This window comes from Bombus vancouverensis, chromosome 7 (assembly GCF_051014615.1).
Source record: "Bombus vancouverensis nearcticus chromosome 7, iyBomVanc1_principal, whole genome shotgun sequence".
In the NCBI taxonomy this organism is placed as follows: domain Eukaryota; kingdom Metazoa; phylum Arthropoda; class Insecta; order Hymenoptera; family Apidae; genus Bombus; species Bombus vancouverensis.
In genome coordinates this window covers 15853818-15880120 of record NC_134917.1, presented here as the reverse complement: position 1 = coordinate 15880120, position 26303 = coordinate 15853818, and the positions used below count along the sequence as shown (strand labels likewise).

The following is a 26303-nucleotide window of genomic DNA, read 5'->3' as shown; positions in this document are numbered from 1 at the left end:
AAATGGACACGTCCGAAGTTCCATCTCGTTACACCGTTCCTATTCTTTCTTTTTTGCCTTCTCTCCGTCGTTCAAGTCGCGACTACCACTGAATTCCACCGGCTACACGGATACAGGTTGCCCTGACTCGCGCCACTTACCGCTTGTAAATATAAGCTGACCGATATAACGAGCACAGCGAATGTAGTCAGCAGCGACGCGACGCCAGCTTCCCTAAGTGACCGTACACGTCGAAACAATAGAGCGAGAATATTTTCTATGGATACCGAACGCGACTGTCTGAATGTGAAGGCGTTGTTATTCTCTTTAAGCTGTTTGCTTAAGTGGCCGTTCGTGGGTATCGGTAAAAATGACAACCCACGCGAATAGAATATTATCATACATACTACGGTGCTGCTAGAATGGTAGTATTATTAACACCGACAATCGAGATATAGGAAATAGCATCGTAGTTTAACCATCGAAGAACACGAGGCAAAGATCGCCAAACGATTCTATCCGATTCAGTTTCCTCGGTCTATTAGCCAACCGCCTGTACAATATGCAGAGTGTGAATTCACGAGAGATACAGGTTTCTTCGCTCGACGACGATGATATCGTCGCGCTTTCTTGCGCCGGATGAAATTTCCTCGAAGTCGATTCATCGAAGGATAATGGTAACGTGGCGTTCGGGCTGTTGTACCAGCGACGGCGGCGGCGTTTCTACGGGACGAAAGAAAGTGGTGGTTCTTCTTGTTCTTCGTTCTTTTTTACGGGTCTCGAGTGTCAGAACGAACAAGCGGGATTTGCACGCGGACCTCCGTGCAGGTAGCAATCGGCTTATTTCCAATCGATTCGGTCCGCGGCAAGTTTCTTTCTTCCTTCTCTCTACCTTTCTGCCTCCCTCTTAAGCTGTTCTTCCGTACCTGTTCTCTTCATCTTCCATTCACGTGCCTTCATCTACCGATCCGCTATTTTTTTCCGCTATTTTTTTCCCCTATTCCACGGCACTCTGTTCCTTTCTTTACTTCCAACCGTGTACGGTGGATCGCTTGCCTTCTCGTCGAAATTATGTCTGAAACGATGCGTTTCAGCAACATCGGCGAATCCGGATACGCTGCCAGAATCTTTGACCGTAGCAGTGTAAACAGGAGAAACGTATCGAGAGTGGAACGACGAACTAGATTAATTCGCTGGCGCCAGTAACTTTAGTGGAGCAGGACGCCGTGTCCGATTATGACCGACTAATTCCCCTATCAGCAACGCTCAATGTATCTATACTCCATGCATCGTACGCTTCCCACGCTTGTATCCAAATATCTCCATTTAGCGAATAAACGTTCAACACACTGCTAGTACAAAATAATATTTGTATCGATTCCTCTTTTTGATCTGCTAATTGACTTCAACTAATTTTAACTAATTCCCAACTAAAATAGCCTACTTTCCGATAACATCGCGGAATATCGTATAGGGAGTGCCCCGAATATGCACGTAGTTCCATTACATCCAGTCTAACTCAAACATTCGTCACGGAATGGCTCCAGGATGAAATCTACGCTCGACCTCTATATCCTAATTTTCTTTCTACGTGGGGCACGGATCAACGACCGTGGGCAGTTTGCCTTCGTGGTGGAAAGAAGAAACGGCCGGCCCTTTCTCCGACGTACGAAGAATCGCGGCGTAAAAGGGAAAACCGACAAACGAGATTGTGCCGCGATATATATTTGTAGGCCGTAATTGGACGTGAACGAGATCGTGCGGTGAAATTCAGCGGGTCGAGTTTGCGTGGCCAGGCGTACTATCCCCGAGGACCTATTAGTATCCGATTAGAAGAAGGGGCCAATGGGGTCGATGCGTACATGACGACCGGACGAGTTCGCGAGCCTCTTTACAAACGTTTTCCTCGTATCGAGATAAGGAGAAATCGAGTTTCCTCCCCTTGTACTAGCGAGCCACTTACGACGGAACGAGTGGACCCTCGAAAACGAGCGTTCGCGTTGCACACAGACGATTCGGAACAAGTAGATAACTCGAACGTTACGGGTATGTAAAGCGGCCCGTGAATGGAGACTCGCATGCAACGGAATTTATACCACCGGCCAGATAAGAAGCAAATCTGTGGATATTCGAGCAAGATCTGGCGAGTCTTTACACGAACGTGTATGTACATCCGCGTGTATGTGCGTGTATGCATACACTTCGTGTAACGATAAACTAACCGCAGCCCTGTGGAATCGGAAAACGAATTTTATACGCGCAGAAAATTGTTCTATCTAAAAAGGTTAATTTCACCGGACCGCGATATTCTTCGGCGTCGCATACTTTGTCCATAAAAACGTTCCTCTCGATGAACTTCGCCGAGATAAAGCTCCGCCAGAGGCTCGTTTTGCTTGGAAATGTACTTCGTACCTTTTATTTCGAAACACATTCATACTTCGTTCCTCGCCTTTTTAGTCGACGCTATTTCGATTTCGTATGCTGAAGTATACGTATACCGGTTGAAGGTTTCTTCGATAAGAGACTCAAAGTGGTAACGAAGCGACGCAGTCTCGCGTTATTAGTTCCAAGAAATGAAAATTTTTATCGATCGTCGTTATCATCGAACGCCGCGAAATATATGTAAGGTTACAGACGTTGCGAAAAAAAAAGAAATGGTCGGCGTAACAAAGGCAGCTGGCTCGAGAAGGAGCAACGTGTTTCAGGTTCGTCCAGAGGGAAGCAAAGGAGAAGCAAACGTGGAAGAACGGAATGGAAGTGCGGGTGCCGGCGATTGGGCCCGGTGACGAGCCTCGCAAAAAGGAAGAAACAGCAGAAGCAGCAACCAGCGCACTTCTGTTTATTCCGAGAAACGGCTCCATTAACGAAATAGCCGGACAAACGAAACCGAACGCAGCGCGATCGCGCGCAATACACGCACTCCGTGGGCCCCGGCACCGTGTGTATCGCTAGAACGATCGGCTACCTCTCTTACCGGCGCGGCGTGGCGGCCCCGAGAAACAGAGAAAGTGAGTTAAGAGTGGCTGGACGAGAAGATACAGCGTTGCGGTGGATTCCAGCGTCAAGGCGGTGAGGTCTCTTTGAAGGTTGCATCTGTTCGTCTCGCAGCCAACGGAACGATGCAGCCAGCCACCGCGGAATTTTATTATCGACATCCGATGTTCGACGTTCGACCGAGCGTTTCTATCTCTAACTATTCCCTGTTCGGGTAAAGAAAATTTCAAACATACTCCTCGTCGCGAGTGTCGTCGAACGTTTAATCGCCGCGGAGCGTTTCACTTTGCGCGCCTGTTCGTGATTCCCGGTAATGAGACGCGTGTAAAGCGAGCGAGTAAACGTTGGAACAACCCATGCTCGACTTGTCTCGCGGTTCCGGTTGTTCGCACGTTTTTCTCTCGCGCAAAGGATATTCTCTTCTCGGTACAGAATACCGGCTGCATTTCCGAGTGTGCGTTACACGCGTTTAGCGTACGCATTTAGCAGACATCCTGGCCAAGGTACATCGGGGAGGAACGTTAAGCCGGCTATTAAAAGCGCGATAGACCGTAATACCTGTAGTTAACCGAACGTGGCCGGCTCACTACATTTAGCAGGAATTGCAAAAGTTACGGGCATTATTATCCATCCGCTCTCGACCAGCCTTTTTCTATCGAGCCACGGTGCGCCGTGCTACGTTGCGCCAATAAAAGCTATTTTACTTCTTAATCCGAGATACTGCAATTTTCTGTGGCCCAAGAGAGGCGGGAAGAGGAAGGGACGCGGCAGGGTGAGTCGAGAGACCTTTTTAGTGGGCGCCATTCGGCGCGGCGTTCAGGCCGCACCAGCCGTCGTAGCCAGGGAATGCGCCCCTCCCCCCTTGCGTTTTCCCGCATTTACTTTTAAAACTCATTTTTCCCCATTACGCTTCCCCGACGTTTTCGAAATCGAGTTTCATCGTTCGCCGATACGTACAACCGGTGGATCGTACCTCCGCCAGAGTTTACCGCGTTATTGCGAGATGCGTCGGCGTTTTATTAAAATTGCGTTTACAGCGGTGCCCGCGTTGCTACCTCCTGTTTGCCTTTCGACGGAGATGGGGCCGATAAACGAAAGAGAATCCGAGGAAAACGAAATGGAACAAAAACGAAACGGAAGTTGCACGTAGTTGAGTCGGGGCTTGGTGGAATCTCGGGGAAAATGACAATGAGAACCGAGCGTTTTCCAGACGCGCGGCAAGGTGACGCGTTTCCAGAAGAGGAGCGCGAAATTCCAAGTGTGACTTTTACGTAGCCGCCGCCACTGCAAAGGGAGAAAAAAATCTGTCCTCATGCATTTTACATGAGGAAACGGTTTTGTCAATACCGTTGTTGTGATCGAAAATGGCTCCTGGAAGATACGATTTGAATAAGAGGGCCGTGGGGACGGGGTCGTCGTGTCGAACTTGAATCAGGCCGACTGTAACGAATAAATTGCTCGCATTACGAGCGTCGGCAGCGATCCGCCGTCCTATACGTATGACTATAGAATAGATCAACTTTCGCTCCCGTTGCACTTTGTACGCCGATTTATTTTGAAACGCGATCATCGCTCGACAAATCCATAATGCATATCGATTTCGTAGGCTTCGCACGATCGTCCCGAAACAGAAACTAAAGGAAAGTATTTCGTGCAGGCTACGCGGTAGACGTTACACGCATTCGACAAATGGGTATCAAATTTCGACGATTCCTTAGCTCGCCATCGAATTTCACATAAATAGTATTTGCCATAAATTTCTTCCTTATCGTTTGATCGATTCACGAAATTTTTACGAACGATTAATATTCTTTGGAACGAACGTTGTTCGCCTTATGAAACGAAATTGGTCCACTGTCGAGAGGTCACCGAGACCAATGCCGAATATTTCGACCGCAATTACGGACCAACCGTCGCAATTCTGGAAATCACAGGCAGTAGGCCGAGCAAGTGAGATTTTCGTTCCAGCACGAAGGCGGAAAGAGAGACCTGTTTTTAGAATTGCACTGCCCTCGCGACAGTTGCAAGCAATTATCGTATATCCGGTGCTTAGAAGCCGCTGCAGTTAAGAGTGTACGTCCCGTTCAAATGGGAGCAAGCGCAACGGGGAAAATAAGAATGCGTTTCACTTTGCGCGGCCAATTACAGAATGGCTAAGAGCACCACAGGTAGCCCGTCGTTTATTCTCAGAAAGATACTTCCCCGTGTTTTGCATACCTCTCCTCCAAGCGACTCCTCTTTCTTTCATCCCCCATCCCACTTTACAATCTTTTCTCAATCTTTTTACGTTTCACCTTTTCGAATGCAAATTACTAGGAACACCGCTTTTCGAGTTCTCGCCCGCTCGCGATACGCTGCACACTCGAAACTATCAACGACACGAACACACCAACGTGCACCGATGTGAGTCATACCCCTATCAGATGACACTACTGCGCCTTAGTTTGATAAACATATGCGTCTCACCGCGAGAAAAAAACCTTGTCAGACCAACGATTCAACTCTGAATATGACAGATAATGGCTATATTCCTGCCGGAGGAACGTCCTTCGAGTTGTCTGATAATTGATCAAATTGCATCTTTCTATTAGTTGCGTGACTGAAGATTCATTACCGATGCAACTGAAATCGAAGCAGCACTCTGCAACACGTACTTCAGGTTGCCTGCCTCGTTCAAACTACCGACTTGCAATCGGAAGTAGTTTTCGAGTACCTACACTTAGAATGAATCTACACGTAGAAATACATATATCTACAATTCTATTTTCAAACTCCGTGTAAAATGTTTCGCGTGTTACGGAACAGTTCCGGAATTCTCGATATTCGTAACAATCGAGTCACTCTATGTCCTCTAAAAAATGCTCGCCTCATTTTCCGCAAGAAACAACGATGCCACTTTTCCGGTCAATAAATTCCTCGCTGGTACAGTAATATTTCCACGAGTTAATCCGGCCACAAAAGTCAGAGGGTTATATATTTTCGCCGGTGCGCGGACGTCGTACGGCGGAATAGCCAGGTATTTACAGGAGCCTAGTCGTGTTTATGAAAAGCGGACAGTCGGTCGCGATACGCGCAATTTAACATCGACTCGTTGATTAGCATGCGAAGAGTAACACACAGGGGAACAACGCGTCGGGTCCGCGGCCGAGGCGTTGAATGATCGCCGCTCGAAAAACCGTGTCAGCTCGGACGTCAACGATTTTAGCATAAGAATACCGAGATCTCGCCGCGGCGCGCTGGTCCGGCTTGTATTTGTACGTTCATTGTCCGGCCCGGATGCTAACACGAGGAACGACCAGAAGAAAAATAGACGGCGTCACCGGTGCCGTGAACTACGTCGTGATCGAGTGCAGTTATGACACTCCCGACGGCACATTTGTATGCGAATAAACACGGACGTGGGAGGTGAGAGACTGAATAATAACTGTGGCTAACGTCTCGCTGTCAGAGGGACTTGCCGGCCGGTTAACGGGCTACTTTTGCGTCTTCATTCGCGGAAAGTGCCTGCCAGACAAAAGGTATTCCATTAAAACCACCGGTTAACGCGTCGAATTCCTGTACCTATGTACGTAACTCGAAGTTACGTTACGAAGCTCGAACCTGTCTATTTATATCTACCTACCTACGCGTAATATTGCCCTTAATGGACGTATATTGGTAACAGGATCATATACGGAAGATCGAAGACACGCGAACGTAACAATTTGTTTCTTACATTGATAGCTTTTTGCTTGTCGCTCGACCGAACGTCACTGTAAATATTTAAAAGATCGATAACGTTACGCGGTTTCCTAGTAGCGAAACGATCACGGACTACCGCGATGAAAAATATAACCGCGGAGGTAAAGTTGTCGCGGTAGCTGATGGAAATTACCATGGTCGTAAACGACGTGCGCGATTCCCGATGATTGCAAACGACACCCGGACAGCCCCTTCGCGGACCAATTTAATATGCGAACGACCGAGTCCCGGTCCCGGCGGTGCGCTGATATAAAATGATCCGCGGCTGTATCTAACGCGGTAACGTGCAGTCTGTTGCGCCGACTGACAGGTGAGGCTACATTCAATTTTTGTAATCGAGCCCGGGAGAGCTTTAGCCTCCTACCCTCAGGCATCGTACCGATTCTCTCTCTCTCTCACTCTCTCTTTCTTTTTCTCTTTCTCTCTGTATACTCGCGTGGATTCGGCAGTTTCGACCCCCTTTTGTGTCTGACAGATAAACCGCAACCATTATTCGCCCTCTTTCTCTTGGCAAGTCCGCGCGCCACCCTTTCCACGGTCGCGGTGTTCGTTGTATCCTTTTCTGCAGAGGCTGGCGGTAATAGCCGAGTCCGGTCGTGCGCTTCGATAGCGGTAGATAACCGACACGAGCAGAGTACAGAGAGCGAAGCACCAATTAGGAATTAGATTTCTCCTGGATGCCGGATCTCTTTATTTGTTCTCTTGGCATGCCTCTATGTTCCCCGCTGCGATCTCCGCGGTTGCTACGAGGCTGAGTACGTGTGCCCGTTTAGTCGGTGCGGGCTTTCTTTCTCTTTCTCTGTACTGATTCACAGCCATTGGTATACTCGCAGTGGTACGTGTCTCGCGAGCGCAACGAGAAGTACACGCGTACAGAAAAAGAAAGAGAAAGAGAGAGAGAGGGGCGGGGAGGGGGGTGAAGAGAGAGACCAAGCAAGCTCTAATGAACGCTGAAAATTAGCCGCTATCTATTCATCTGACTGGTAGCTGCGTCCTGCCGCGAAGGAACGAAGAAGCCCGGAGAGAGGAAGGGAGAAAAAGAAGAGCGCGCAAGTCGGCAGCCTATGCGAAAACTACTACCTTCTGTCGTGTGCCGGGTACCTCCATCGGGATTTAATTCGATCGTCCATTCGAGCAGACGACGCAACTCCTGTAAAATCACTCGTACAATGCGAGCTATTAATAAAATTAATTCACTCTGTATTAGAACGAATAACTTCGTTCCGATATTAATTCTACGTTACGGACCGAACAATAATCCCGAGATCGTCGTTAAGAATCGAATAAGTTAAGATTCGCGTACGAACGAGCCTGCTCGAAACGCGTAATATTGGATTTCATTTATCCGTGGCGAAAGAAATGACGACAACGAGAAAAAAACGAAGAAAATTCGTCTTACGGAAAATATGAGCGACAGACGGAAATATGACAAAGAACCGGTGGATTACAGTCGCTGGGAGGAAAGGAAAGAAGAGGAGAGAGCGGCTTTTGCGGAGACAACAATTTTACGAGATAGAACCGCGTACATGAGACGATATAAAACACCGCTTCCAGAGAGCCTATGCCACTTTGGCTCATCCGATAGGCAAGGGTATAGCTAAAAGCGGAATGTCGTTCGGTGACATAACTTTAGGAAAATTTGTTTCACGAGGAAAATATTTTTACGTCTTAGCTTCTTGTTTGTCGCGAATGAGCGCCTGCGTGACAGAAAATAACCCGGTTGCTTGTTCGCGTGGCAAAATTGTTACTTATTTATTGCGAGCAAAGTCAATCACCACACTCGTACATTCGCTTTTATGCCAGCAACGCGAGCCGCTAAATTAAATAATTAACCGAGTGCGCATAAAACAAGTAATCTCGATAGTATAATTACTGATTCCTGAGCATGGAATTTCGTCGTACGCATAAAGTATTTCTTTCCGAGCTTCTACTCTTATCTGGCTCATTTTGCAAAATTCAGGACCGTTCGCCTGGAACGGAATTTCTTTCATTCTTCTTCAACAATGTTTACCCGATAACATGAAATTTGCCATGCGTGTTTAATTAAACACGCAACCGAAAACAAAGCCGACGTTTCTTTCCAGCTAGGTCGCCAATATTCGCGAGGCACGATGGAACGTGCAGATTCTATTATCACGAGAACAGGAACTCGTAGCATGGCCAGAGTATCCGCCGCTCCGGTGCTGCTGCCTCTGGTCCAGCGGAGTTGGTCAATCGGGATCTCTCTTGGATTACGCTTTACACGGATCCAATCCCCGTTCCTACCCGTCCTACCTAATTAAACGGAACTAATACTGACGCTGCATGTAGTCATTGAAAACGCCTATAACGAACGTTCCCTAGCATGCCGCAGCTACACGTACAACGATCGACTTGTGTTCATTTCGTTCGCGCGTATTCATCAACCCGCTGAATAAGACAAAGTGAATCGAATCATGGCCAAGAAACTCGTAACCTATAATGATTCTAAGTAGACGTTTCACTCCGATCTCTTTCCGAGTCAGGTCATATCTTAGTTTTCTTTTAACGCCGTCGCAGTGATCAATTGCTCTTTATTCCTTCGCGTTGGTCGTGTATTTTCATCGAAAATTTCAACGTTAGACCATAGTAAACAGTATAGCATTTTAATATATTTGATTGCGTCAAAGAGAACATGCTATTTGCTACGAATCTATATCGAACCTTCGAACGCGCTTGTACGACTATTAATGAACTAGAAGCAGAAGCGTTCGTCTGTCTGCTATTATAAGACCGAACGTTTGACATTAGCTTTATTAAATAAAATCGCATCAAGAGGATCGTATACAACGGGGTTAATTGAATGATTGGTCGTGGTATACCCGGGTCAGGTCGTATCGCATTTTCCTACCGCGTGTATTGCCCCCGCGTCTATTCGAACATCATCATGCACGCGTGTATGTGCGCAGGGCCACAATACTTCTCCGACTGTTTATTCACGCTTACGTAACTGCATATACGCCGAGGCTACACATTCATTCATACAACGTAAAATACTTTGGTGTATTTCGTTTGACGTAGTTTGCACATTAGTAATGCAAATTCCACGCTATTTCACCTTCCGCGAGGGCTCAACCACTATGGATTTTCAGAGATAGCACTCAACCACGGACCTTTTTGGTACGCGAAAAGGGATGGAAATTTGGTAGGATCAAGGGCCACGTTAATTTTGATCCACCGACGTAAGTGGAAGCGAATTACGCCATCACGGCGCACGGCGAATCATCGAATCGCTGAGAAAATTGGATCACGTTATACGGACGAACCAACTTTATCGTCCTTTATCGGCCTAACATCTTTCGAATATTTGTCTCTGCTACAAACGGAATATTCGCCGATCCTTTCGTTTCTCTCTATACTTAAACTTTATCTTTTGTTTACTCTTCACATGACCATTAATTTTAAATGTACACGGGTTATCGACAAAAAGTCGACTGTTACTAGACGCTTCATATCAGCCCGTTAGGAATGTTCATTTTTGCGGCGTCCAACAACGACGTTGGTTAATGTAAAATACCTTCTACTTTTTAACTGACGGATCGGAAGAACAGCGCGTAATCATCAAGGCCATTAACGAGTACATTTTTTACCGAAACGTGCAAGTTTACGATCGTTTTTAATGGCAAGATGAATCTTCCAATATCTCGTTTTTGCCACCCAACCCGGAGAACATGTAACGAAATAAAGCATGGCGTTAATCCAATTTTCATTGCTGTTTTCATTACGATAATGCGTTGGCATTTCAAAGTATCGGATAACTCGGTTTTTGTTCGCGTTCAATCCTTTCGCCAGCCGTCCCATTTACTTTTTTTTCCCATCGCCGTTTCTTCCGATCGTTCTTGTTGCTAAACTTACCAGCTTCGAATATTGCGTAACGAAAAGAATACACGCGGAACACATACGATGTGCCTTCGATCCTTTTCGTTATTTGATACCGTGCTAGCAGAAGAAGATTACGATCCAAGGATGCATTTGCTCATAACATAGATGCACAGACATTGATCGTGTATAAATGCGCATTCCGGACAACGAGCGTCATTCGTCGATTAGACGCTTTCGAATTCTTTAATTAGACACCCAGCGTTAAGGAGCAGCCAGTTTTCATTACGTTAATGAGTAAAAAATGGCGAGTGGCCGCGTATAAAATCTGCCGGCGGTTCTTAGCGTGTCGCGAGGGAAGCCCAATGAAATTCCTGAGAAAGAATTAATTACATCGGTATTGCGGCGTCGGCGGGGTCAACGTTGTCGAGCGAAAGTATTTTCCACGGATCAATAGAATCCAGCTGAATTGCATTGAGATCGAGCAAAATGCTAATAATGTCGACGTCGCATTGTTCGACGGAACCGTAAGAGTGATTCACCGATACGCCCAACGACAATGCCTTTTTAATATCGGTTCACGAGGCGCGACTGTTACACTCGTGGAATTATTATAATGAGCACTTCTGAAGTATCTAGTTACCGGGCCCTACGTTCGTCTAAATAGAAACGCACCGAGACGATCTCCGTTTCAATGATCTCGCGCGTGGTTAAGCTTTTCCGGTAATACGCTTTCCTACAGGCGTTACGGTAATAAAATTCGTGGAACACACTGTACGTACCGCGCTGCAACGAATCGATAATAAGTAACAATCGCGTAGCGATAGAGTAACAATTAAAATGCAACCATACAACTATCAGATTTCTTCCGAGTCTCTTCACGGACGTTAAGATGCGTAGATAAGCAATAGGTTCATGAAAGCAATAAAATTGCTTTCCTATTTTTAGACCATAATGCGAGATTTAATTAAAATAATAATAGCAAGCTACCATTGAGAGTTATTTGTATGCAACTTGTTCGCCTTCGATTCTACGCGAGAGTTTCACTTGCAAATTATACACGCCGCGTCACCGATCGTTCGATCAACGATTCCAGTGAAAGGCTAGGTGGAAGATTATTTCTAAATCACAATGCGATTACCACCTACTCGGTACTACATATTAATATATAAGCTCATCAAGATATATGTATACGAGCAATATGTATTTGCGAGAAGGTTGAAAACATTTTCTGTTTAGTCTCGAGAAACGATATTCACTGTACGTCAACGGAAAAAAATGATTCAGATTGGCAAAGGAGAATCTTTAAACCTTCTTAATCGTTTGAGAATCTATTTGACATATCGGAGAAGCGAAACTAAACTCCCGCCAAGTTCTGCTCATCCTTTCGTTTCTACCACTAGAAACGTTCGTTTCTCTAAGAAAACCTTGGCATGCATATCTATCTGTCACGATTCTCGATCACGATCGGTTTCGTCGATTTCGTAGAATATGCCCGCCTGATCGAGAAGAACAATAATCCCTGGTCCTATCTCTGATTATACTCCCTTGAAAATCGCAAAATGGCTTGCGCGGCTCGCATGGCATCGAGTAAGAGAACCTATTATCTATTTATATTATTTTCAGCATCGATCGATCGCCTCCATCTCAATTACACCTTTTCCCTCGATCCGCTTTTGCCGTATTTCGAAAGGTCACCGAGCACCAAAGTGAAATAGAACATTCTGAGCTAACCGCGGAGGGAAGTCGTCTCACTCGCACACGATCGCCTCTGCGGGGAGCATAAGAACGATTCGAAGATAGCAGCAGTGGCGGACGGTTCACGTCATAATAAAATTAAATTCATATCTGGGATCAAGGGAACGCGAGAGAGCTACCGCGGCATGACCTCCCGTTTATTGTAAGCAAACACGTATGTCCTAGTTCGTCTTTCTTTGTCTCCTTCGTCTACCCTTTCTGTACTTCTTCCTTTCTCTGCCTATCCCTTTTAACGTCAGCCTGTCTCCCTTTTGGCCTCGTTCTCGCGCGTAGTTCCATATCTCTTTCTCCGTCTCAAATAGTTTTGATTCATGAGAAGGGTGTAACCTGAGCATGCGTGCTACGCGTGTGTGCGTGCACACCTTGAGTGTTGTGTTTTTCCACTCCTCTCTGTACACCACGTTCCGTTCTCTTCTTCGTCTAGCGCGTTCTTCCGACGGACGAGGCGAAATCCGACACTGCATACCAGTAACTCGACTTCCAACCCGGCGCCCACCCTCTCTTTCTTCTTCCGCCACGTCCGTCTACCTTTCCTCCCGCCTCCATCTTTTCCGTTCCTCCGACTCTTCCTCCTACTCTGTCATCTACTCCATCTCTCTCACTTTCTACTCTAACGTGTCTGATTTTACCGTGTGCTCGCGCTCACACGACCGGTCTACGTATAAACACGTGTCAACATGTCGGTTGACATAGATTTTTCGCCGAGATAGAACCTCGGAAATAAGACGAGAGGCCCCGAAACGCACTCGAGAGAAGCTTGATCGACTCTCCTTCGAGGGAGATGGAGTACGAGAAAGAGAATAAGCCGAGCACGAGGGAGGAGTATCCCGAAACCAGTTTGTACGTTTCGGAGAGACGCATCGTTCTTAAATGTACGGCCACTTGGGGCGCTTGTGGATCCACGTTTAACACCAGGAGGCATAGTGTTGCATTGTTGCCTCGCTTGACTTTTAGGAACGGTGTATCGCGTTTGTTATGTACTTAATTGATGCCTCTCTTTTTTCACGAGTGTTATTAGCTATAACTGGTTATTAGTTCCAGCGATCGCTTACGCGTCGAATCTATCCGCAAATTTTTCCATCAGCCTCGTTTCGTTCCGCGCGGAGGTTCGTTAAACGATGATCCGTCCAGTGGAATAAAAAACGAAGCAGGTTGAGTATAATGTACTTGTTGTTCGACGTTCTCGATCGATCTAAGATCTCGCGATATTTCCTATCTATATTCAAATTTTTATTCAGAAGGCAATACTTTCAAACAATAGCTTCGTTTATATCGAGAATAAACGGATTCATCGCGTGAGATAGATCTAGATTAAAATTGTAGCCAGACAAGTCCACTTCTGAATATCATAAAGCCGATTTGTAGTAGCATGATTAACCGACTCAGATCGGTAATTGACATGCACGCTATTTTCCGAGTTGGAAACGATCCCTCTTGCTGTTTGATAATTTTCTTCCTACGTTCGTGCCGTAACCATGAATCATGCGTTCACGCCGAAAGACCAAGATGTACATGCACACATTACATGTATGCGTTCTAGCGCGGGTGAAAGTTGTGATATATCCGTTATAATTTCGTACAGTTGGCGTATTGCTTCCGGACGTAGGAACCATTTGTTCCGGAAAATGGCGCAATTTTGTCTCCCCCGCGCGGGAGAACAAGCGCAATACCTTCGTGGATATAATTTAAACAAGGGCTCTTTATGTAACACGGTCTATTTATTTGGGCATACCTACGCTTGTCCGCCGTATACAATGCCCATGCGAAACGTCACACAATTTCTGTTAAACGTCCTCGCCTCTAATGGACGTGTCGACTCGCGTGCGGCTTTGTAGAAATGTATTATATTTTGCAGCTTCGGTCAGAGACAATGCTCGATTTAACCGACAATAGTCGATACATTCTCGTACGATCAGAATTTTCCACTCCTGTACCAACCTTCGATGCTTCGAATACGTGATTGTATGAATTAAACGCGAAATACTTCCATTATTCCACTTTACCTGAAGATTGCACGTTTCCCGAACATCGTGTAATGATATCGTGCAAATATAATTTCAAGAACTCTCGTCAAATGTTAAATATAATCCGCATAAAAGAGTACCAATTTTTCGACAATCTGTGTAGTACAAAGATCAACGATACTAATTTTCTCTAAATTTACGCGCGAATGTATAAGTCGTTTTGTTCTACCGTTTAAGCGCGATTCGACTAGTAGACCATCGATGTAGCCTTTCTGCATTCTCGAACGCGAAGAAATTTGACCAATAAAGCTTGTGCTCTTTTATAGCTACAATAACCCCGCGGTGGCTACACTCACAATTTTATAAATCGTATGCGACTAAATTGCACGGAAACGCCGACACGCAAAATCGGCACGTTCGCTCGACACAAGTACTTTCTTCTTCGTTCCGGCCATACTGACGTACGAATTTTCTCCCACTCGCCAGTCCGGCACTCTTTCTCCCTCCTTTTCCATTCCCAAGAGGACCCTCGTCTCGGAAAATTCGATTTCAAGGATTTGCTAGCGACAGACACGAACACACGACTTTCGCGGCATAGTGCAGCATGAGCGGAGAGACGAAGCTCTTCTACAGGTACAAAAGCTATTGCTGCTCTTCGTCAATGACGATACGACTATACGTAATACATATCCGAAAACTCGAGCGTTTCGTCGTCTAGACACGTATGCGTACTCCATTACTTTTATGCATCGATATTAAAACAAAGTTTATTTCCATTCTTTTTACCGATACGATTCGAGAGTTATTTAGAACGCGAATTATTTGCAAGTATCATTTGGGAAGTATTATTTAATAATATTTTCCGTTTACGATAACTATGGAAATAAAAAACAGCAATACATATAACCATCGCGAATTTATACAATTGGCGTCGCAGTACTGCGATATTGCTCGAGGACATGCAAAAATATGTACTATGCGACCTCAATTTTGAGCTACGATTATTTTCATGCTGCACATGTTTGGGTCGCATGGGGATTCCACTGCCAATCGAAACAATACTCCCTTGGTTTAATATACCAGGCCGGCTGACAGCTACAGAAATTAGTTACGCCAACCCAATTTGTCAAAAGAATTACCGGAACAGAGAAATGATTGTAATTCGTGAACAAGGTCAAGTATGGTACGCGGTGGTCGAGTTTCGAGAAACGACGCTCTCATGCAATAATGCTGCTTATATTATGCGAAAGTATAAAATAAATACGCGAATCGAATATCATCGTTGTTATGCTGTAAATATTGATCCGCAATGTAATTGTTCAATTTACAGCAACGTGCAATATGCAATGGAGAAGAAAAAAAGGTAAAAGTATAGATTGGTTCGAGTTTGACTCACCTTCGGTCGGCGTGCAGCAATTCCACGATATGAACAGCAAAACTGGCCACTGGGCAGGATTGAAAAAACCACGAAAAAATCGAGATGACCGAGGGCACGGGGTTTCTCTGCTCCTCGAGTTCTTCCCTCGAAAGGGGTGCGTGAATGCGTGCGTGCGTGTCTAAGGTCCCTCTCGCGTGCGGTGTGAGAACTCTTTTTCGGTGTTCGCGAAACGAGGTAAAAAGTAGACGATGAAGTCGGCCAAGTCCACTTGCAGATTCCACGCTCCGTTTCTGGCCCTTTCTTCGTTCGCCTTGCTTCTTTAATTACTCCTTTTTTCTTTAATTAGCCCTCTTAATATGCGAAACGGCACACGAATTTCAATAGGTTCGCGTGATTATTAATTAAGACGTTCCATTCCAATCGAGCTGAATGATGTATACACTGTAAGGTGATCAGGACATCGGGCCGATGATTGGTCGTGCAGAACGAATGCCTCCTTTCGCTTGGTCCTGATTAATTATCTATTCGGGTAATCGGCGTCGTTCATTTACTTTGTCCGCCAAGATACGTGTTCAGCAACTTTCAAATATGGACGTCGATGAACGTTGCTCGCCGGTTAATTAACTTAACGAAAAGTCAAGAAGAATGTCCTTTTTTCCTGGCGAGAAACCACGTGATGCGCAGAACGTCAAGATAAAAACACTGCACGACTTCGCCGGATATAATATTGTCGGAAATATTTTCGTAAATCGATCGAATTATTTCTGCATCGTGCACTTATTTCGAACTTGTCGCTTAAACGATGCGCACAACGTACTGGCTTCAATCTTCGATACGATACATTGTTTCGATTGCGATAAGCGACTGACGTCGGATGGTGCGATAGGCACGCGGTCGATGATCAGTCGGTTACTTACTGAAAAAGACATAAACACCGGTGCGCGTGGTAGTAACAGACAATGTTTATCAACACGAAGCATCAATTCTGTGTGACAGTACCGTGTCAATATCGACGAGTTTGTCAATATAGAAACTTGTGTTTTTCTATTTTAATTAATCTCCTCGTTCGAAATGCGACGTAGAGTGAAGTTGTCTACTGATCCGGTAATATAGTAGACGTTTTACAGCTGCATAAACAGTAGATCGAATCTGATCAGCTATGCGCGAAGGAATTGGAACATTGTTCTTGAATATCACTCTCTTTCTCTCTTTCTCTCTCTCCCTCTCCCTCTCTCTCTCTATATATATATTTTTTTTTCTCTGTTTAATGGTTAATCGTTCTCACGCGATTAACTTGTCGGTGATTTTGATTTTGTCGTTTACGCGTGTGCCCTTCGGTTATCTTTCCATCGATTGTCATTATCCTCTATGCATCAAGCAAATTCCAATCAAGACTGTAATCTTTCGAGGCTGTAATCAAACGACGAGCCCTAGATTCTGAATCGACGTCAGTGATTGACTCTGCGTAGAGAAACGAGGATGTCTGTCCGCACATACGTCGGATTAATTACTCCAGCGGTTAGTCGGCACACTACGCTCACTCGTGGCCAAGTTACCGGTATATATACGGCTACACCGGCCTCCAATTGCAGTTACTCGTGGCTGATGCACCACAGGACGCATCTCGAAACCCACACGCAGACGACAACCCCGAAGCTTGCACTAGAAACACCCTCGGTAGCACTCCAGAGTACTCGATCGCACTCACGTCGACGGATCATGATGTTGCCAACGAGCACTGATTCAATGTAAACACACACACGTACACGGTTACACACACGTATGCATAGACTATATGCGCACACTATAGTCGTGTCACAAATCCGAACGTCGTTGTCGTCAAAATTAGTTACTAATCATGCTTCGATCAATTCCAGAAGACAATCCCGCTGGACGACGACACTCCTTGCAAAGTATTCTACACGATAACACACCGTTCCAACGAAGGATTCACGTGTACGTCTAACTGGTCCTAGTCGTACACGGATCTACTCGATCGATATTCTAGGTTAAATTTCCGCGTTATCATCGCGCGCGATTCTAGTCCACCATATTGTATCACACTTACCAATAGGCAATTCGAAACCATCGGGATGGGATTACTGTAAATATCGATTCTCGATTAAGGTGGATAACCTCGAAATTGCGATTCGATACTTCTCAGTCGAGATTGATTTCGCGCGTGGAACGCATCGCAGTGGACCGACCGACGAACGTCACTGATTGACAGTTTCGCGAACACGCGGCCGCTAGTGAAATTTAAACGCGAATCGTTCGTATGGACCACCGTGATCCGGCCTCGGAACACACGCTCGTTGAACTGTCGTTCGGAGCAGCTCGGCCCGCGGTTTAGTATCAACGTTCGTTCTTGGCTGGCGTCGCGCCCCTCCCGGGACGCCGGTCGACGCCAATCGAGTGCGCGTATACCTACGTGCACGTACCTGCGAACCTGAGAGGAGAACCCACCTCTGCCTTCCTGCCTGAATCTCGCCTGCACGCACCTCTACGTGATCCTGTGTGAGTACCTTTCCTGTATTTGCATTCGCGTCCTATTCGACGATTTTGTTTCAGTTCCGCCATTTTTTCCCTCGTTTTTTCTAACTCGCTACGAATATCGCCGGATATCTTCGATATTGAATTGTCATTCGGGGAATAACCGTAACTGGGAACAAGTCACAGAGAATTTTTCGTTTAAAAGCAAGCAATTTTCTCATTTAATCTTTTTAACCTAACTTTGCAAATATCTTTGAACGAGTTTTATCATTGACAGAGCGTGGCGCTATCGTCGTGTCGCTTCGACTAGTTTTTGGCGGGCAACCGAAAGTAATTCGACGCGTTCGGATTGTTATGCATATGTAATACGCTTTAAATCTTCAAATTTTTCCGTGACTTGCTTTTTCTGAATTTTTATTTTTAAATAATGTGTTTTATACAGTGTCAGCCCATATGCTTGTGCAACGAAATTACTCAGTATTTTGTTAATTCTATTATATGTACATGTTTGTATTATAAAATACATTATTTTCGGTAAACGTAATGTTTCAAAACGATATAAACCTTTTTCGTTTGTGTCTCAAGCGTAACGTTCAAGATATTTTTTATCCACGAGATTTTTCTACAATTATTTACTATAGAAAGCATTCGTTACGCGATAAAATAATACAAAGGAGTATGATACAAACTGTAGGTACATCAAAGTTCACGACGAGTACATTAGTAAAAGGGCTTGCCTCTCAGGTGGCTCAATTTAATTGAAGTACAACAGGTATACTGGTGGAAGGCCAGACTCGTTTTCCTTCTCATCGTATTACCATACTTGAGTAGCACGCGCGGACAGCAAACGCGGAATTCGCAGCGCCGCGTCTCGACCTTGCTTTCGCTCTAATTGGCAGACGCTGATCTAAGGTCTCGAATTTAAACGTTCGTTTAATGACAAAACTTTTATTATTCTTCACGATCTCGCTTCGTCCGTGGCATCTTGTTACAATCCTGTCCTCCAACCAATCGATAGAACCAGGTGGATTTATATTTAACAACAGCCTTTGTCTTGCTTATTAATTTCCTGGCTGTGTAGGATGATCCAATTGGAAAGAAATAACGTTAGTACACATGAAATTGAAATGCCATTACCGTTTTTCCATTAAATATGTTGCATCCAGGAAAAGAATGTCGATAATAATTATTCTGTATGACTTTCCCGTTCTTCTATCTCAAAACATATATTACACGAATTTTCCATTGGATAAACAACTGATATTACGCGAAACCGTATTATTGGATGTTTGTGTGGTTGCGAACACTATGTGCTAGTCGAAAATTTCTTGTTTAATCATTTTATCGTTACGTATACCAACGTATACCGCGTCATTGCATATCTGTTTTAGTTTGCAATCGTTTCCGTTTCCACATGCATATGTTCGGACGAATACATGGAAAGTATCGGCCGGGAACTTCCGAGCACTCGATTTTACCAGTGGTGTTGGTAGTTCACATAAGTGTAGAGAAAAGCCAGGCTACATGCCGCATGCAGAGCCACGCATGTGCGCCTGTTGGGAAGAGATTTCATAGTCCATGTAGTTTGGCATCAATGCGAAATCTGGGGTTGGTTTCAGACGCGCGATAAAGCCATTTCAAATTGAATAACAGATTTCTGAGTACACAACAAAATGCACTTGCTGCGAACGCTTCTGAAACCTGGGAAAGAGGGTGGAACAATAGTGCGCGCTTTCCCCTCTACTTACACTTTCCATTTGGCCTGTCTGCGAGCCCGACTGTCTACGTTTTCAACAAATATGTACGTTACCAGCCTGATCGACTGTTTCACTTCCATCTCTGTACATGTACGCTATTTATATCCACGCTCGATGACTAACAGTAAGTATAGCTATGCTGTACGCGTTCAAAAACGTACTTTTTACTTTTTTCGTTTTATTTTTCCATCCCTAACGTGAAAAATAACAAGCGTTTGTCATTGAGATTAATCGCATTAGCACGATATCGTGATTGTAAGAAAGGTTGGCCCTTCAAGTTTCTGTAAAAGTTACGACGAATATTTTTGCCACATTACAGTTCTATTTTCTCCAATATGTTTAATTCCGCCTTAAGTGCTCGCGCTGTTCATTATCAACGTTTATGAGACGAGGAATACTATTTAACAAGATCCATCAATTAATTTATCGAAATTCTAAAGTCGCTACCGCTGAAATTAAATCGCAAATTTTTGAGCGAAAGTCATAATTAAATCGTGCGTGATAAATTGTTCGTGGAAACAGTTTGAAAGAAATGCAAAAGTAAATACAAGCGGAGTCACTCAGAGCAATTGCGAAATATTTGACAGGTAATTAAGACGATGTTGCTACATTAATTTTGCATTTGCATGCAATTAATGTTGAGTATCAAGTTGCATCTGCTGTTTCGTTAAAGCGTCGATAAAACAAGATAATTAAATAAAAAATTGCTTTTAGCTAAATTGGTTGGTTAACTGATCGGTCGATCATAAAAAGTGGACGGACGAAAAATTACCGTAATAAATTTTTGTCATTCAAGGAATTTTATACTAGTTGAAAAAACATTTATTCAGCTACCTTCTTTCTCATTATAATTTAATACCACGTTAATACTTTTATAGGATAACGTTGGCTGTTTGATATTAATGATTCGAATGTATCACATGAATGTTTTTCATTTTTCGTAATTGCGTTTGCCAATTCAACGCCCATAGGTACATAGTGATGTATTGAATATTTAAATCAGGAATATTGATTTCAACTTCGATATATTCAAAAATCACTCATATTTAACTTCATTTAAAATTATTTACACATACTGAATGGCCGGGGCAGCTTTTTGTCAAAACTGCGAGCGCACCGATGTAATCTGACTGAATAGATTCGACGCGGCGTAATTACCATTTATTCTATTTTTAATGAACCGCCTTTAAAAATCATCGACGTGTACGAGCTCGAGTGATTCTTTAAAATATACTGGCTCCATTGTTCGTACGTGATAAAAGAGTTACATGTTTCAAAACACGCCTACAGCGACAAGCTTGATTTTTCTTTGAAATATCGTGACCGCATCGTTTCACGTTTTCTCTACATTATCTGGCTGCACCGTATATTCAGATAATTACGTATTAATTCATATGCTGATTACGAACTTCTCTACGCAGTCGGCATCGTTCGTAACAATGCCGGTTATTTGTTTAATATTAACGCACGTTCATTTTACATTCATTAAGCGATGATTTACTATCTTTTACGGCATACCTTGTAGAATCGTACCGCGAGATTGGGCCAATTAATAAACGCTTCGATATATAATAATAATTATCTGCCATTGTCAACGTTATCATGGCTAATTGCGATTTTAATTGCCTTTTACGGGTTATACGTTAACGACGTTACAAGATTACCAAGTCCGATAAATTCAGCCACGCGACGAGACGTTATAAAATTCTCGCTGGTAGTCAGCAAAGACATTACCATACGTTTCGCGAACGAGCGAGCGATCAGTTTGGTTTACCGTGTCACAGAGCACAGTCAATCTCGTCCCGATTCGAAGTTTCAGCTTTCGAGCGCGTGCTTCAGCAAAACTGATATTCCAAAACTTTTCACGGTTGACACGTTCGAGAGCGCTGGCTGTGAGAGGGTCGCGGGAACAAGTACGGTCGGATTGACGCTACGCGGAAGAGCGAGAGAGGGTGAGATAGATAGAGAGGGAGAGGGAGAGAGAGAGAGTTTTACGGCGCGAGTTTCGAACCCTGAATCTCGAAGCCAACAACATTTGACAGCCAGAAAGCGACGAAGCAAAGTTAACGGGAGCCGTGCCGGTCGCGTTGCGCGCGTTCGGGGTTAAAGCGTAAGCGGCTATATGTTATGTAGATGCCCCCGCTGGACGGATAGTTATATAGCTTTCCACAGCTACTAGGATCTTGTTGTATGAAATTAGCATGGCCGTGATAGGATTGAATTTATTCATGTACGACTTAAACTAGCTGACGAGGGTAGCGCGCCTTTGTCGAGCATCCTCCAATGTTCGTTACTCGTTCTCTCTCTTTCCACTTATATCCTTGTTCCTTCCTTCGTCCGATCGGTACACCCTTCTCCGCTCGTTCTCTCCTCTTCGCACGGTTCCACCATAGCACTTACGTGTGTTTTGCGCCCGACACGATCGTTGCTTCTCTGTGTCTGTGCAAAACCGCGCGGCCAGTGTCGGCACGAACTGCATGCCCTCCTGCGCGTGCCACTCGTGCATTCTTTGCACCGATCGGACGTTATGCAGATCCTCTCTGAGGCTGAATTTGTGCCTGATGGCGAGGTACGAGGCAAGGTCGTGCATCAACCGGCAGAGTGACCGAGACTTTGCGCTACGAACGTTCAGGATCCCTCAAGATTCTTGGAATATTCCGTTCACGTTATACGATGCTGACAAACAATATACCTATTCCACGTCCCTGTAAACAAGTTATCCACGCGATGTTGCTTTGGTTTTTCAAGCGATTAACAGAATGCTCCTCGCGTTTAATCGGCCGAATCTTTATAAAAGTACCGTTATATCTACTGGTATTGTGCGATCGATCTGAAATACAATTCTACTTGTTACGTCGATAATCACATGGAAAATGGAGACAACGTGGAAAAGGAATCTGAATGAATTGCGTGAGTCGTTCCTCGTTCGTTATCGCATAAATTGCACATTCTTGTCGCGAAATGAATTTCCCGCGTTCCCTAATCGCGTGGAAATGATTTAACGGTGTATTTAGTCGTCGAATAACGGCAGGCGATGGAACCATTCTTCGTCGTCGCGCGTTGGAGTACGTTCGCCACCGTCTGGATCGATAAAGACTCGGCGAGGCATCGACAGAACAATGGAAAATGATATTTATGTATTATCACGCGTGAGAACGCTTATACGCTATCAAATTACTCGATAATATAGCAAAGAACATCGTTTCAACGCTAGAAAGCGAAAGGGGAGGTGAAATAAGTGTGGCAAAGGAATCGTCAGTGAAATTAACAAGGAAAGCTACTTCGCGAGGTGGTGCACTGTCGGTAGCCGAAATGGTAGGTACACGTGTCACGTGTACGTGTTCTCACCGAATCAGCTCAGCGTAGTATGTATTTACGAACAACGACAAACACGTGTCGCGCCTTACTAAACTATGTACTATTCCAACACGACGATGATGACGTTAATTGCTTCGGAATAAATTCTACGACAGAACGAAAACTTTGTCGAGTATGAACAGATTCTATGGCTAGCTTCCGCTTATCGTATCTTAGTAGATTACGTTTATAGAGTTTTATAATCCGAGAATACGATCGATTATATAGAATTGTTACGTTTATTTCGCTCGAGCACCCGATGAAGCAAATGATATAACCAACACCGTTTAGAATTCTCTCACGTGCGAAAAATTAAAGCAGCATAAATGAAATTAAGAAGTAACGAAAAGACAGAGGCAGAAGAGGTATCTGCGAGGTTGAAAAACGGCTTGGCGCTTAACGCCTCGTTCTTCGGTCGATCTAGAATGAAAAATTCTCTGTTGAAATGCAGCATTGCCGACGGCCTGAAAATTTCCTCCGGACGGAACGAGCCGGAAAGGTCTTTAATGATAAAGTGTCTTAAGGTCGGACGTCCCGCTCCAACTTGCTGGCTAACTAAATTAAGAGCGGCGGCTCGAGTACGCGCGCGTGAGAGCGTTCTTAAAATGAGTTTTAACTACCGTACGCAAACAACGACAACGGCTGCGACGAGGCGACAGTTAAATCTCAGAGGACAATAATTATTTGGCGATGATTCAGGCGTACGCCCTATCCCGCGATTCGACTCAACGTCACCATGACAGATTCTATTCTGCTGGCATTGAGCAGAATTCAGGGGTGACTTTGAGTTGTCAGTATAACGATCGTTAGTATAATGATCGCTAGAGAACCAGCGAACCGAATCTACAGACTTACGAAGAATCTCGGTTTGAAACAGCGTTATTTTCGAACGGTTTTGACGCGACTTGGATGATGATCAACTCTGATCTGATGATGACTCTTAGCGATCTTGACCACCTATGAGACACACGATTTCAATAACGACGAATATCGTTACGTCCTTATTCTGACTGCATCGAAAACTTAGTATTCTATTAATAATTCTACCTCTACTGGTTCTAAAATTGATTCAAACTTATGATTCTTTAACATCCTCAGAGATACTTTAGAGATTCGTAGTGTACTCTCATTTTCCTATAGCTTCATTCGCTGTGGTGTTTAGGAAAACATGTAAATCTCCTTCGAATACCTACATCCCACATTGCCAGGAGCGCGTGTATGAAGTCTCGAAGAGCAGGTTTCAAACACATAACTCTCCAGCTTCCCCTCCTCTTCTTGCTCGTTTTTCGCAGTCTACACGGCCGATTGCATTTTGCTCGGACGTTTTACGAGACGAAAACGACAATTGTCGCTCGCTCTTTCATAACAAAACCAGCGATGTTACTTTACGAGCTTATATCAAGCATCTTTGCTCTCTTACTTTCTATTCTCTTCCTCTATATCGTAACGTAAGTCGTACCTATAATGATTCGACTTAAGTTTAACAAGGAGTATCGTCTTTAAAAACCGTTTGATATCGTTTCTTCCAAGAGATCTGGTCGTGAGTGCGTCCTATGAAAAGGTTCGCTTTCCATTCTTCAAGTAACTTTAATTCGTTTCCCATCGCCTTCCCGGTGCTCTCCATCTCACACGATACATCGCTCTTCGCTGCACGATTCCCCGACGAAGCTCAGTATGCATCAAGACTGAAGTAGCCTTGCAACCGGTCCGATAATTATCTCGAACCGGAGGTGTACTATTAGTGATCGCAGTTTGACGTATACGGTGGGCTCTTATCATCTTGCCGTTGCGCCGCTCGGTCCTTTGCATCCTTCCTCGTCATTAAAAGCAATCCTTTTGGCTGTACCGTATAGTCATTACTACGTACTTACGACACGTTACGCGATAATTAATACATCACATTAATACATCCAGGATGACGGATGTGGTGCAGCAGTGTGGCAGAGATGCTGACTTTCCTTTCAAATTCGTAAATTTCATCTTAATTTACATATACCGTTGTCGTTACAGAGGAAATCTATAAAAATAATTGCAATATATTTAACGACGTTAATATCGATATTTGGATCATGGTTTGTAAACATTACTTCTATTTAAGCATTGCTAATACACACCCACAAAAGTGGTCAGCTGAAAAGGAGCGTTTTTAAACTCAAAAGAGGTCGGCGATTAATTACCTTAAATTGGTACGGATGCTAATAGAAAAAGGCGGCGGATCAGCGTTGGTAACAGGTTGCAAATTGTTTGAAGTCGCGGTCGTCGAAATGGAGGGATGTAAGTGGACTGAAACGTCCCACGCGGCTGCGAAATGGCAATTCTGGGGGCGGTTGGCGAGGGAGAGGAAGGGGAGGGTGGGATTAGGGGAGCGAGAAAGGGTGTGAGGATAGAAAGGGAAGCGACCAAAGAAGCGTGGAGAAGGGGGTTTAGGATCGCGTGCTACGAGCCGGTTGTGTAGCCGGCATAAATGATAAAAACGGACAGGAGGAGCGACCGGTTCGCGGCTAAACCTCAATAAGTGTAAAGACCGCATGCAAATGCCAACCAATTATAAAAGGGAGTCCCTGGCATCTCTCGTCGTGAAATATTATCAATTTTCGACGCGCGTTATCGCACACCCCCGCATTCAGCGCACTGGCTGCTTTACCGCGGGCTGAAAGCGCAAGAACGAGCGTTGCGCTCTCGGACGTTGCAATCGTTTCCTAAAGTATCGGGATATATAGGAGAGTAGAGCCGTCACGATGTTTCTCGCAACTTGTACTTCCCATCGATTCTCCGCAATCGTCCGAGAGGAATATTACGTCCATCCGCGAAACGTTTCAGCTTATCAGAAATATTCGACGAGCGCGATTATCTCGTTAGAGTACGATTATGCGATAAATACGTTCTATCGCGTACCTTCTCTCAGAGGCAGTGACATACTCTGCACTTCTGACGTCTCGTTTCGCAACGATTCTACAGAGACAAAAGAAAAACGAGATAGGGAGAACGAGAAATAGAGAGGGAGCAGTTGCATAACATACAAATAACGAAGTATTCGCGAGTCGA

At 44.6% G+C, this 26303-nt stretch overlaps 1 protein-coding gene across 1 annotated transcript in view; it reads right to left on the bottom strand.

The window, feature by feature from the left end:
• LOC117157963 (latrophilin Cirl) overlaps positions 1 to 17968 on the bottom strand; it is a 364233-nt gene extending 346265 nt beyond the window's left edge. Inside the window, exon 1 of the mRNA XM_076620304.1 lies at positions 15670 to 17968. The gene's annotated coding sequence lies outside the window, so the exon portion shown is untranslated. The remainder of the gene's footprint in view (positions 1 to 15669) is intronic.
• Between the last annotated feature and the right edge of the window lie 8335 nt (positions 17969 to 26303).